Consider the following 13,575-nt stretch of genomic DNA (forward strand, 5'->3'; position numbering starts at 1 on the left):
CAACAGTGATAACGGCAATCAGACGACGACGGAAACTACAGGTCAAGAATGTCAACAAATTTCACAATGAAGTTTACCACTACATATGTATGTATGTACATTCATATTTCCATTCACATTTTCTAAATGACAATCAAGAAAATGGAACTTATTAAAGGAAATTGTGGGAAATTTGAAATGCATATTTTACTGGGGAGGTCAATGGACACATTTGCTCCATTTTACCCATTGTCCCTGGCTACTTTGATGATGAGGGAAAAATATTTACGTAAGTACAATTTTCTTTTAACATTATTTATGCCACATTTTACATTTTAACAAGTTTTCGTTTGTCTCAATAACTTAAAATAAAATTGTTTACAGACGAAATAAAATCCAAAACGATTCAAAGAAAGAAAGTTAGTTTCGAATTGATATTTATTCTTTTTAATTGAAAAAGTTTTTGAAACAAAAACGGCAGTGAACACTATTTTAGTTTTGACGCAAACGACAATTACGCCAAAGGATATACATTTGTAGATATGTAGTTTTTTCACATCAAGGGTGACTTAGGGGATGGGAGATACCAAGGAACGGTCCTGACCGGCTTTAACATAGCAAAGCCCAGGATTTACCTTGGTCCCTCTTTCATCTCAAGTGAACAGTGACCTCCCCGTGGTGTCACCTGGGGAACTGCCTTTAACACCAGTTAAAGGCAGTGACCTAACATGTGCCGCTCGTTCATCCATTAGAACGTTAAAAGCTTGGGTTTGGGCGTCGGGTTAGTAAGCCTCCACTAGAAATAACAGCCTACTATGAAAAAGCGAAAGAAAAGAATCCTGGAATGTTCGCACACTTTATAGAGAAGGTGCAGTCTTCGCATTGGCAGATGTACTTGAAAAGTACAAGACCGACATTACTGCCATACAGGAAATACGATGGAACGGGAAAGGCGTCACAACAACACCTAAAGGTGACGCACTGTATTATAGCTGTCATGACACAAAGCATGAGTTTGGTTGCGGATTTGTAATTGGTCGGAAATTAAAACATCTGGTCTCCAGCTTCACCCCAGTGAATGAAAGACTTGCTGCAATTCGAATAAAAGCAAAATTCTTCAACATCAGCTATATTTGCGCTCATGCTCCCACTGAAGAAAAGGACGAACAGACCAAGGATATATTTTACGAGCGCTTAGAAGAAACAGATGGCCGTTGCCCTGCCCATGACATTAATATTATACTAGGCGATTTTAATGGCAAAATTGGAAAGGATAACATCTTTGGCCAAACACTAGGGAAATTCAGTCTCCACAGTGAAACATCTGACAACGGTGTGAGGCTGATAGACTTTGCAGCTGCAGAAAACATGGTAGTAAGCAGTACCAGATTTAAACATCTCGACGTCCATAAGGGAACCTGGCTGTCGCCAGATCAAATAACAAGAAATCACATTGATCACGTTGTGATAGATGGAAGACATGCATCAAGCGTGTTGGATGTACGATCGTTCCGAGGTACAAACATAGACTCGGCCCACTACCTTGTTGCAGCAAAGGTACGTACCAGATTAAACGTAGCAAACAAAGTGCGAACAGACACAACACGGAAGTTGGACATCGGTAAGCTGCAAACACAACAGATAGCCACAGCATATTCCACTCAACTGGCCCAACTGCTTAATTAAAGCACTCCTCGTCCCGATAACATATCAGGACAATGGCAAAACATTGTCCACTTCATGCAAACAACCGCAAAATCAGTACTTGGATACCAGAGACCTCCACCAAGGAATCCATGGTATGACCAGGAGTGTCGTGCTGGTACCGAAGAGAAAAATGCTACTTTACAATCAGTAGCAACGCGTAGCGCACGAGAGAGGTATCGGGAGAGAGGAGAAACGTCTTTTCCGCAGGAAAAAAGAGAGAGATGGAAAAGGGGGAGTATGAACAATTCGAGATGTACAGGAGACAGAATGAAGTCCGAAAATTCTACCAAAGAGTGAAACATCAAACTGATGGCTTTGAAACTGGCACATCCTCCTGTAGAGACCAGCAAGGTAATTTGGTTACTGATGCAGATAGTGTGCTAAAGATATGGAAAGATCATTTTTCGAATAGTAGCGAAGTCGACGAAGATACCACAGATCCAATCACAGAAGATGGTACTGAATGTATACCACCCGACCAAGATGAGGTAAAGACAGCAATAAACCGGCTGAAGAATAATAAGGCAGCAGGAGCTGATGGCCTACCAGCCGAGCTGTTTAAAAGCGGAGGCGACACGCTGATAAGACGTACGCATCAGCTAGTTAGCTCCGTCTGGCAGGAAGGACGCGTACCCGACGATTGGAACCTGAGCATCCTTTATGCTCCAACTATAGGGGCATAAGTCATCTCTTTACAGCCTACAAGATAGTGTCAGGGATATTGCGCGAACGGCTAAAGTCCATGGTCAACGAAATAATTGGACCATACCAATACGGCCTTAGACCTGGCAAGTCCACCATTGGCCAGATATTTACCCTGCGGCAAATCCTGGAGAAGACCCAAGAGATGCAGATCGACACCTACCACCTTTTTGTCGATTATAAAGCAGCCTTCGACAGCCCGTTACGTTCAAAGGTATTCCAAGCCATGTCTGAATTCGGTATCCCCGCAAAGCTCATTCGGCTTTGTAAAATGACTCTAACTGACACAAGATCTTCAGTTAAAAAAAGGAAAGAACCCCTCCGAAGAGTTTTGTATCAAAAGAGGTTTCAGGCAAGGAGACAGCCTTTCGTATGATCTCTTTAACATCCTGCTGGAAAAGGTTATTCGAGAGGCAAACGTCAAAAGAAGTGGCACAATCTACACAAATAGCCACAAGTTACATGCTTATGCTAATGATATAGACATCATGGAACGATCAGTAAAAGAAGTAACCGATACCTTTATGAAGGTCGAAGGAGAATCTGCTAAAATGGGTCTGGCGGTAAACGGCGAGAAGACCAATTTGATGGTGTCGACGCGCAATGCGTCCATTGAAATCGGACCAACTGTTGTAGTTGGTTCCTATAATTTTGAGGTAGTAAAAGACTTCGTATACCTCGGCACCGCCGTAAACAAAACAAACGACATCAGTTGTGAAATAAAAAGAATAATTGTATTGGCCAATGTATACTACTTTGGCTTAAGTAAGCACTTCAAAAACAAAGCCACAACTCGTCAAACAAAAATAACGCTTTACAAAACACTGATACTACCCGTGCTGATGTATGGTTCCGAAGCCTGGGTACTTGCGCAAGCAGATAAGGCAGAGCTTGGCGTGTTTGAGAGAAACATTCTTCGAAAGATCTACAACGACATCAATATAGTTAAACGTATCGAGATGCAGCGATTGCGTTGGCTAGGCCATATCATAAGAATGAGCAATGATGAACCCGCTAAAAAGGCGTATAAATTCGGGCCACATGGGGGGGCACGCAGAATTGGCAGGCCTAAGCTTAGATGGAGCAAACAAGTGGACGAAGAGATGAAACGGCGCGGTATTCCAGAAAGCGAAGCACAAAACAGAGAGAATTGGGGATCTTTTCTTAGTTCGGTCTATGAACAAATGTTCTGTAATGGGCCAGCTAAGTAAGTAAGTGAGTTTTTTCAGATCACCATTGATGCTTATCGTCCATGTCCCCTGTCTGTTTACTAAAGCGATCTAATTATTTATAAAATTTAAAAAAATGGTTAAGTCGATTTCTCAAGCTTATTGAGAATTATATGTTTTAGTTTTTCATGGCTGATGGATCGTTGAACCTCACTATTTAAGGAAATTTATAAATATATCATTCTTCTTGATCGGGGGCGCAACCACCGTTGTCTAGAAAATTAATTTGCACTCATAAGTTTAGCAAATATAGCAATTATAAAACAATAAGCCCCGGAAATTTGTCTATAAATAAAGGGAATTTTGAACCACGGGACATTCCAGAACGTTTTCTGAAAATTGCATGAAATTAGGTTCAGTAGTTTTCAAAAAATAATGTATTGAAAAGAGTGGGCGTGGTCCGGTAATTTGGCTCCAAATATGTACCTAAGGTATACAAACAACCCCATTGTCTCCCAAAATGTATGCTGAAACTCGGTTCGGTTCCTTACGCTTCAAAAAAGTACCTGGATTGTATATTAAATCGTAAATTTTTAAACCGATACATTCGTATTATTTGCAAATATAGCGTTTTTTTAAATACCGCATAGGGCAGGTACCGCGTCCCCTCTGGAATTCAACAAAATATGTAGCCTGTTTCGGGAGCCATCCCTGTACATTCCCTGACAAAAGTGGACGTGGTCAAATTTCTGCTTCCCTAATAAGCCGGTGAGGTCGGAGATACACCGATTGATCGATGTGGTCCATACTTTACACATCCTAAATCTAACAGATACAGATTAGGTTCGAATATGGACTATATTTGTTCACTCCTCCGGGTACCTCCCACACAAAATTTCGGATAAGTTCACTTTAAGACCTGCTCTCGCATCACTTTGATTTTTGTTGAAGCAACTTGTATCCACTGTCCCCTATACGACGGTATAAGTTTCATCAGAGGCACGTCCATAGTTTCTGAGAAAATAGCCTGAAAGGTTTAAAGAACCCAATGACACCGTGTGTAATGGTTGGAGCGCAAAACAAGTCTCGAACGGATCTGATTTGGTCCAAAAGGTTGCCTTCGTAATATTTTATTTAAACTAAGTTTCAGTTCGAAGATATGCCATATCGGTCCACTCCTTTAGGTACCTCCCCCACAAAAGTTCAAAAATGTTCAGAAAAATTTTGCGCATGATAACTCTTGTGCATACTTTACACATCCCAATATATCTACCAGATACACCGTCCGACAATTTTCAAAAAATGTTGTTACACTTGAACCGGACTATATACGTTTGAAAGTATAGGCAAAATGGAGTATAATGGTATCTTTAATTTTTCGTTTTCTCATCGTTTTGACCTTTTAGAGGTCAAACAAATTTCAAAGGTCAACATTTTTCAAAAAAATATTTTAAATACTTGTAATCGTCGTACGATGCTTTATATAGTAATAATAAATTATTGCATTCCCGGATAAAAAGGACATCAAAATATCCTTGAAAAATTATGTCAAAAGTGAGCATTTTGGCAGGCGCATATCTCCTAAACCGCGAAGAATTTTAATTTGCTCATGGAGGCAAAGTTGTAGCTCTTGTCATAAAGAACATCAATTCTGGACAAATGAAATCCACCAAACCTAATTTTCAAGGTCAAAATCGCCAAGGTCAAACACCTAGAAAGAGTTATAGAAGATGATGAAGATGAGGTTTGGTGGATTTCATGTGTCCAGAATTTGTATTCTTTATGACAAGAGCTACAACTTTGCCTCCATGAACAAATTAAAATTCTTCGCGGTTTAAAAGATATGCGCCTGCCAAAATGCTCACTTTTGACTTAATTTTTCAAGGATATTATTGATGTCCTTTTTATCCTGGAATGCAATAATTTATAATAATTATATAAAGCCTATACTCTCCTCTTTAATATGACACCAATACCAGCATCGTACGGGGAGTACAAGTATTTAAAATATTTTTTTGAAAAATGTTGACCTTTGAAATTTGTTTGACCTCTAAAAGGTCAAAACGATGAGAAAACGAAAAATTAAAAATGCTATTTTACTCCATTTTGCCTATATTTTCCAACGTATATAGTCCGGTTCAAATCTAATTCTGGCTGTCGGACAGTGATATAGATCAGGTTCGGATATGGACTATATTTTTCCACACCTTCGGCTACATCCGAAACACAAAATGTTATTCACGATATCTATTGAAAGGGGCAACCAATTTGGTCCAAACTCTTAACATTTTGCCCAAATTTAGTTTAACTTCTAAAATGGCCCATATCGGTCCTCTCCATAGGGTACATCTCCACAACAATACAATATTTGTGTCCAAGTGCAGTTTAGGGTCTGGTCGAAGATCCTTTGGAAATGTATACCGATGCTGTTCGTTATGATCCTATTTAAAGCGATATTATCTTTTCCGTGGGAAAGTCCATGCTTCCTGTCATACTGGTCCAAAAGTTATACGATGACCCACTGAAATGACTAATGGGCGCGATATCTATCGAAAATATATGACTCCCAAAATAAGATCCTCATCCATAATGGACCAAGTTGGTCCATTCCTTTAAGTACCTCCTCCGCAACAATTTCGAACTAATCCACATTTTTTTCGGCAATTCTGAAAAGAACCTAAATACATTCGATCTGTCCGCAGACACACAAAATTTCGGATAAGTTCACTTTACGACCTGCTTTCGAATCACTTTGATTTTTGTTGAAGCAAGTTGCATTTGCTGCCTTCATTGCAACGGTAGAAGTTTTTTTAGGGCCAAGTCCATACTTTTTGAGAAAACAGCCTGAAAGATGCAAAAAACCCTATGGCACCATATGTAGTGGTTGGAGAGCACTATAACTCTCGAACTGATCAACCGATTTGGTCCAATACCGGTCCACAACATCCGGTACTGCACACCAACATTTGTCAAAATGTTACAAAAATGGGGCAACCAATTTGAATGGGGCAACCAATTTGGTCCAAACTTTGGATATCTTAGTATTTTGTCCAAATTTAGTTTAACTTATAAAAGTTTAAAAGTTTAACTTATAAACTTATAAAATGGCACCTCCCCCACAAAAGTTCAGAGTTTCAATTAACATAGGCTGAGGGTATATCTCTGTCGGCAAAGCCGACTGATACTTTGTTACTTGTTTCCTTTAATTGCACTTATGGCTTGGAACATGTTTTATTTGTTTCCATGGTACGTCCCTTAGTACATATACCCTTCTAATGGGTTTATCCCGGCAATTGCTTTCAGTGGCATTATTTCCTGAGATATCAAGGCATTTGCCAAATTTAGAAAAATTCTTTATGTCCCGGAAAAAAAGACCAATGGTATTAGACCAAGTGTTTTAGATTTTAATTGCTGATAAAATGTAAAAAAAATCTGCTTGAAGTTTATGAAAGGTTTGGATTTTTCCACAACCATTGTTGTTTTTTATGACATACCAACCATCAAAATACTTATCTGAGAGTAATGTCAGTTCTTTCACTTGACTAAATCCTATATGATTTCTGCCTCTTTTCTCTTCTATTTCCCTCATGTAGCATCACAAACAACAATTTGAAAACAAATTTAGCAAAAACATAACAAAAATATATAAACAATGCCTGAAAGGCTTTCTTTCATGCCTTTCATGTCTTAATGTTTAGCATATTTTCATTAGCGAAAATATTTCTAAATAATTTATAATTTCTTTCATAAATGGGGTTTTATTCTCTTGTTTTACCGTATTTTGTGAAGTCAATTTCTACATTTTGCCTTTTGTTTAAATAAATAATCCCTTTTTCGTTGAAGTGCTTGGCATTGTTTTAGTGCTTGGGATTATTGCGAAAAGGCTTTAATGTGGCTAAAATAAATTCATTATTTTAAGGGGATTTAAACAATTTTCGTTTGTTCCGTGGAACTTTTGCTTTGTTCAATCGCTTACATTTTTCTTGTTGCTTTGTTGCGTTCCATGTGATGGTGGCTGGCTGCGGGGTGATGGCGTGTTTGGTGAGTAACACCACTTTGTGCATGGCTATTTTAACGTTTCACTTTCTGAGTTCTCTTTATTTCAATAACAGATTTGTTTACACAAAAAACATCTTTATATTTGTTTTAGCTTCTCTTCCGATATGGCCAAATTGTTGTTCGTTTTTCATGCTGTACACAAGACTACGAAAAATAAAAATTAGAAAGAAACGGTGCTTCAATAGTCGCGTTCGGAAAGAAAGGGCGTTTCTATAGACCCTTTTTGAAAGGAAGGGTGCTTCTATAGACCATTTCAGGAAGAGAGGATGCTTCTATACACCATTTCTGAAAGAAGGGGTGCTTCTATAAACCCTTTCTGAAAGAAACGGTGCTTGTGTATACCCTTTCTAAAAGAAAAGGTGCTTCCATAGGCCCTTTTTGAAAGAAATGATGCTTCTATAGAGCCTTTCTGAAAGAAATGGTGCTTCTATAGAGCCTTTCTGAAAGAAAGGTTGCTTCTATAGACCCTTTCTGAAAGAAATGGTGCTTCTATAGACCCGTTCTGAAAGAAAGGGAACTTCAATAGACCTGTTCTGAAAGAAAGGGCGTTTCTATAGACCCTTTTTGAAAGAAAGGGTGCTTCTATAGACCCGTTCTGAAAGAAAGGGTACTTCGATAGACCTGTTCTAAAAGAAATGATGCTTGTGTATACCCTTTCTAAAAGAAAGGGTGCTTCAATTTACCCTTACTGAAAGAAAGGGTGCTTCTATAGACCTTTACTGAAAGAAAGGTTGCTTCTATTGAACCTCTCTGAAAGAAAGGGTGCTTCTACAGACCCTTTCTGAAAGAAAGGGTGCTTCTACAGACCCTTTCTGAAAGAAAAGGTGCTTCTATAGACCCTTTCAGATAGAAAGAGTACTTTTATAGACCCTATCTGAAAGAAAGGGTGCTTCTATAGACCCTATCTGAAAGAAAGGGTGCTTCTTTTGAACCGCTCTGAAGGAAAGGGTGCTTCTATTGAACCGCTCTGAAGGAAAGGGTGCTTCTATTGAACCGCTCTGAAGGAAAGGGTGCTTCTATTGGACCGCTCTGAAAGAAAGGGTGTCTCTATGGACCCTTTCTGAAAGTAGGGGTGCGCTTATATAGACGTTTTCTGAAAGTAGGGGTGCGCTTATATAGACGTTTTCTGAAAGTAGGGGTGCGCTTATATAGACCTCTTCTGAAAGAAAGAGTGCATGTAGGGACCCTTTCTGAAAGAAAGGGTGCATGTAGGGACCCTTTCTGAAAGAAATGGAGCCTCTACAGACCCCTTCTGAAAAAACTGTGCTTCTTTAGACCCTTTCTGAAAGAAAGGGTGCTTCTTTAGACCCTTTCTGAAAAAGGGTGCTTCTATAGACCCCTACTGAAAGAAAGGGTATTTTTATGGACCCTTTCTGAAAGAAAGGGTGCTTGTATAGACCCTTTCTGAAAAAGGGTGCTTCTATAGACCCCTACTGAAAGAAAGGGTATTTTTATGGACCCTTTCTGAAAGAAAGGGTGCTTGTATAGACCCTTTCTAAAAGAAAGGTTGCTTGTATAGGCCCGTTCCGAAAGATACGGTGCTTGTATAAACCCTTTCTGAAAGAAAGGGTGCTTGTATAGACACTTTCTGAAAGAAAGGGCGCTTGTATAGACCCTTTCTGAAAAAAGAGTGCTTGTATAGACACTTTCTGAAAGAAAGGGCGCTTGTATAGACCCTTTCTGAAAGAAAGGTTGCTTCTATATACCCTTTCAGAAAGAAATGGTGCTTCTATGGACAATTTCTGAAAGAAAAGGTGCTTCTATAGACCCTTTCTAAAAGAAACGGTGCTTCTATAGACCCTTTCTAAAAGAAACGGTGCTTCTATAGACCCTTTCTAAAAGAAACGGTGCTTGTATATTCCCTTTCTGAAAGAAAGGGTGATTGTATAGACCCTTTCCGAAAGAAAGGGTGCTTCTATAGACCCTTTCCGAAAGAAACGGTGCATGTATAGGCCCTTTCTGAATGAAGGGGTGCTTTTATAGACCCTTTCCGAAAGAAACGGTGCTTGTATAGGCCCTTTCTGAATGAAGGGGTGCTTTTATAAACTCTTTCGGAAGGAAAGGGGGCTTTTATAAACTCTTTCGGAAGGAAAGGGTGCTTCTATAGACCCTTTCGGAAAGAAAGGGGTGTTTCTATAGACACTTTCTAAAAGAAATGTTGGTTCTATGGATCCTTTCTGAAAGAAAGGGTGCTTCCACAGACCCTTTCTGAAATAAAGAGTGCTTCCACAGACCCTTTCTGAAAGAAAAGGTGCTTCTATAGACCCTTTCTAAGAGAAAGGGTGCTTCTATAGACCCTTTCTAAGAGAAAGGGTGCTTCTATAGACCCTTTCTAAGAGAAAGGGTGCTTCTATAGACCCTTTCTAAGAGAAAGGGTGCTTCTATGAACCCTTTTCTGAAGGAAGGGGTGCTTCTATGAACCCTTTCTGAAGGAAGGGGTGCTTCTATGAACCCTTTCTGAAGGAAAGGGTGCTTCTATGAACCCTTTCTGAAGGAAAGGGTGCTTCTATGAACCCTTTCTGAAGGAAAGGGTGCTTCTATGAACCCTTTCTGAAGGAAAGGGTGCTTCTATGAACCCTTTCTGAAGGAAAGGGTGCTTCTATGAACCCTTTCTGAAGGAAAGGTTGCTTCTATGAACCCTTTCTGAAGGAAAGGGTGCTTCTATGAACCCTTTCTGAAGGAAAGGGTGCTTCTATGAACCCTTTCTGAAGGAAAGGGTGCTTCTATGAACCCTTTCTGAAGGAAAGGGTGCTTCTATGAACCCTTTCTGAAGGAAAGGGTGTTTCTATGAACCCTTTCTGAAGGAAAGGGTGCTTCTATGAACCCTTTCTGAAGGAAAGGGTGCTTCTATGAACCCTTTCTGAAGGAAAGGGTGCTTCTATGAACCCTTTCTGAAGGAAAGGGTGCTTCTATGAACCCTTTCTGAAGGAAAGGGTGCTTCTATGAACCCTTTCTGAAGGAAAGGGTGCTTCTATGAACCCTTTCTGAAGGAAAGGGTGCTTCTATGAACCCTTTCTGAAGGAAAGGGTGCTTCTATGAACCCTTTCTGAAGGAAAGGGTGCTTCTATGAACCCTTTCTGAAGGAAAGGGTGCTTCTATGAACCCTTTCTGAAGGAAAGGGTGCTTCTATGAACCCTTTCTGAAGGAAAGGGTGCTTCTATGGACCCTTTCTGAAAGAAAGGGTGCTTCTATGGACCCTTTCTGAAAGAAAGGGTGCTTCTATGGACCCTTTCTGAAGGAAAGGGTGCTTCTATGAACCCTTTCTGAAGGAAAGGGTGCTTCTATGAACCCTTTCTGAAGGAAAGGGTGCTTCTATGAATCCTTTCTGAAGGAAAGGGTGCTTCTATGAACCCTTTCTGAAGGAAAGGGTGCTTCTATGAACCCTTTCTGAAGGAATGGTTGCTTCTATGAACCCTTTCTGAAGGAAAGGGTGCCTCTATGAACCCTTTCTGAAGGAAAGGGTGCTTCTATGAACCCTTTCTGAAGGAAAGGGTGCTTCTATGAACCCTTTCTGAAAGAAAGGGTGCTTCTATGAACCCTTTCTGAAAGAAAGGGTGCTTCTATGAACCCTTTCTGAAAGAAAGGGTGCCTCTATAGACCCATTCTGAAAGGAAGGGTGTTTCTCGAGGCCCTTTCTAAAAGAAAGGGTGCTTTTATGAACCCTTTCTAAAAGAAAGGGTGCCTCAATATACCCATTCTGGAAGGAAGGGTGCTTCTCGAGGCCCTTTCTGAAATAAAGGGTGCTTCTCGAGGCCCTTTCTGAAATAAAGGGTGCTTCTCGAGGCCCTTTCTGAAATAAAGGGTGCTTCTCGAGGCCCTTTCTGAAATAAATTGTGCTTCTCGAGGCCCTTTCTGAAATAAAGGGTGCTTCAATGGGTGCGTCTATAGAGTTGATTACCTAATCTTCCCATCGGTCAAATCGATATTTAACAGATGAGGTTCCCTGCAATCACGAAACTTTTCCGCCAAAAATGGTCAGCATAGGTCCATGTTTATGTATAGTCCTATGTAACGGTAGCTCCCGGTTTTCGGTGTTTTGAGAAATTTAGTATCTGTTGTTTGGCATTCGCGGTTCCCAGCGGTAAAGTCAAGTTTAGCCCCCATATTGAAGAAAGAACAAAATTAAATTGAGCCATATGACTGCGCTCGAAATGCTCGCTGTGAGTCTTATGCTGTGAATATCTCATTTTTTTGTAGGCCAGTGTTAATATTTAGAAAATGTTATTGCAATTAAGAAAATTTATTTAATTGTTTATTGTGTATGGTTGTTGTTGTTGCTGTCGATATTTTGTGTAGATTTTTTTTAATTTTTTCTCATTCATTGAACACTGAAATTTAAACAAACACACACCCACACGAGTAGGCAGGCACAAGCAATCATTGCTATTCAAAATATTCACATAATTGGCATTTGTTGTTATTTTTAGAAAGAAACAACAACGACAACAAAAAAAAAAACAATTTTTAATAAATAAATAATCAATTATCAAAAATTTTTGTAAAATAAAATTTAAAATTTGTTGCAATTTCAATTCAATGCATATATGACATGTGTACATACATACTTATATGTATGTACCAGCAGACCCGGATCGGCGTTGCTGGCCCGACGTATTGATTGTTAATTTCACAGGGGGCATCCCTGTAGTAGAATTCTGTAACTATTTTTTTTTTTTTTTGAGTTACCGATAAACATTGGAAACATTAAAAAGCTTATAACTTCGGTAATTAACAAAATTTTTTGGTGAGTTAACAACAAAAAAAGAAAAAGTTGTCGTTAAGTCCTATCGATGTCAACAGTGTTGTCTACTTTTATTGAAAATTTTCATTCATTTCATTTTGCGTTTTTATTTGACCGATTTTTTCGGTAACTCAAAAAATGAGTTACTGAATTTCATTTCTAAAAATTTCAAAAATGTGGGTTCAGTAATATTGTAGATATAACATATTTAAAAGAGTGGGCGTGGTCAATTTTTCTTTCCATAAAACCCTAAGTTTGGATATGACCAACATTAAAAAATATCGAAATCGATTCAGCCGTTCTAAACTGATGCAATTACCAAAGAACGCTATTTGATTTTTATTTATAAATATATTAGGGTTATAACCAAAAAATACCACTTCAGTAACATGCGGGGGATTTTAATTAATAAAAAGCCATATTTTTGCCATTCGGCGGAAAAAGATCTCCACACTGAAAGCGATTTTCAAAAAATGCCCGTTTGTTCATGCCCTACACAACTGTGTGGTGGTAGGTTTTAATATTTGCAAAAACTACCAAAAAATTATAACCCTAATGTCCATAGTTAGATTTGTTGTCTTCATTAAAAATGATCACTTACAACTTTTCACATTAATTTCACATTTCATTTGGTTTCACGTTAAAAAGTCGTAGAATTTAATGAAGCCGAAATCCATTAGTTAGTCAACAAATTTGTTTAAACATCCCGCCATAATGCACGCGACAAAGTTAGTTTGTAACCAACAATTATTTAGAACTAACGAAGGACCATTCGAGCTAACAGATGGTTTGGTACATTATTTACAATAACGCAATAATACGTTATTGGAATATGTTAGGTGAGGTGTGCAGGTTCTCAGAGAATTGGAGAGAGAGCATGCGCTTTTTGGACAACAATTTTCTACACTACAAGCAACACGTGCTGCCTATTCCACCGGTTGTTTGTTTACATTTTGCCAATTGCCTTTCGAAAAGTAAGTTAATAGGTATTTTATGGCCTCTTAATATGGTCTACTGCCACCAACAGCTGTGAAACCTTTGCCCCCAGTCAATGTGAAGAGTAAAAGTAAGGGAACCGAACGTGTGACAGAATTAATGTGTGTGACCTTGTCATAATTGTCTCAAAACAGAATTACTATTGTTGTCGTATTTCATCGATTGAAAACAACAACAACAACAGTTAATGTGTACGAAGAACAATAACTACAACAGGAGAGT

The 13,575-nt window shown here is 39.0% G+C and overlaps 1 protein-coding gene across 8 annotated transcripts in view; it reads right to left on the minus strand.

Moving 5' to 3' along the window:
• The window catches only part of LOC141405569 (G-protein coupled receptor dmsr-1), a 344,854-nt gene that overhangs the window by 298,006 nt on the left and 33,273 nt on the right, over positions 1–13,575 (minus strand). For 3 of the 8 annotated variants that reach the window (XM_073990081.1, XM_073990077.1, XM_073990080.1), the window contains exon 1: positions 12,959–13,116. The exons of 4 other annotated variants lie outside the window; for them this stretch is intronic. The gene's annotated coding sequence lies outside the window, so the exon portion shown is untranslated. Of the gene's footprint in view, positions 1–12,958; positions 13,117–13,575 lie in introns of those variants that run through there. One more of the 8 variants, XM_073990075.1, reaches the window with a different exon arrangement.

Source organism: Musca autumnalis, unplaced genomic scaffold (assembly GCF_047663935.1).
Source record: "Musca autumnalis isolate F117 unplaced genomic scaffold, ASM4766393v1 scaffold_5, whole genome shotgun sequence".
In the NCBI taxonomy this organism is placed as follows: Eukaryota; Metazoa; Arthropoda; class Insecta; order Diptera; family Muscidae; genus Musca; species Musca autumnalis.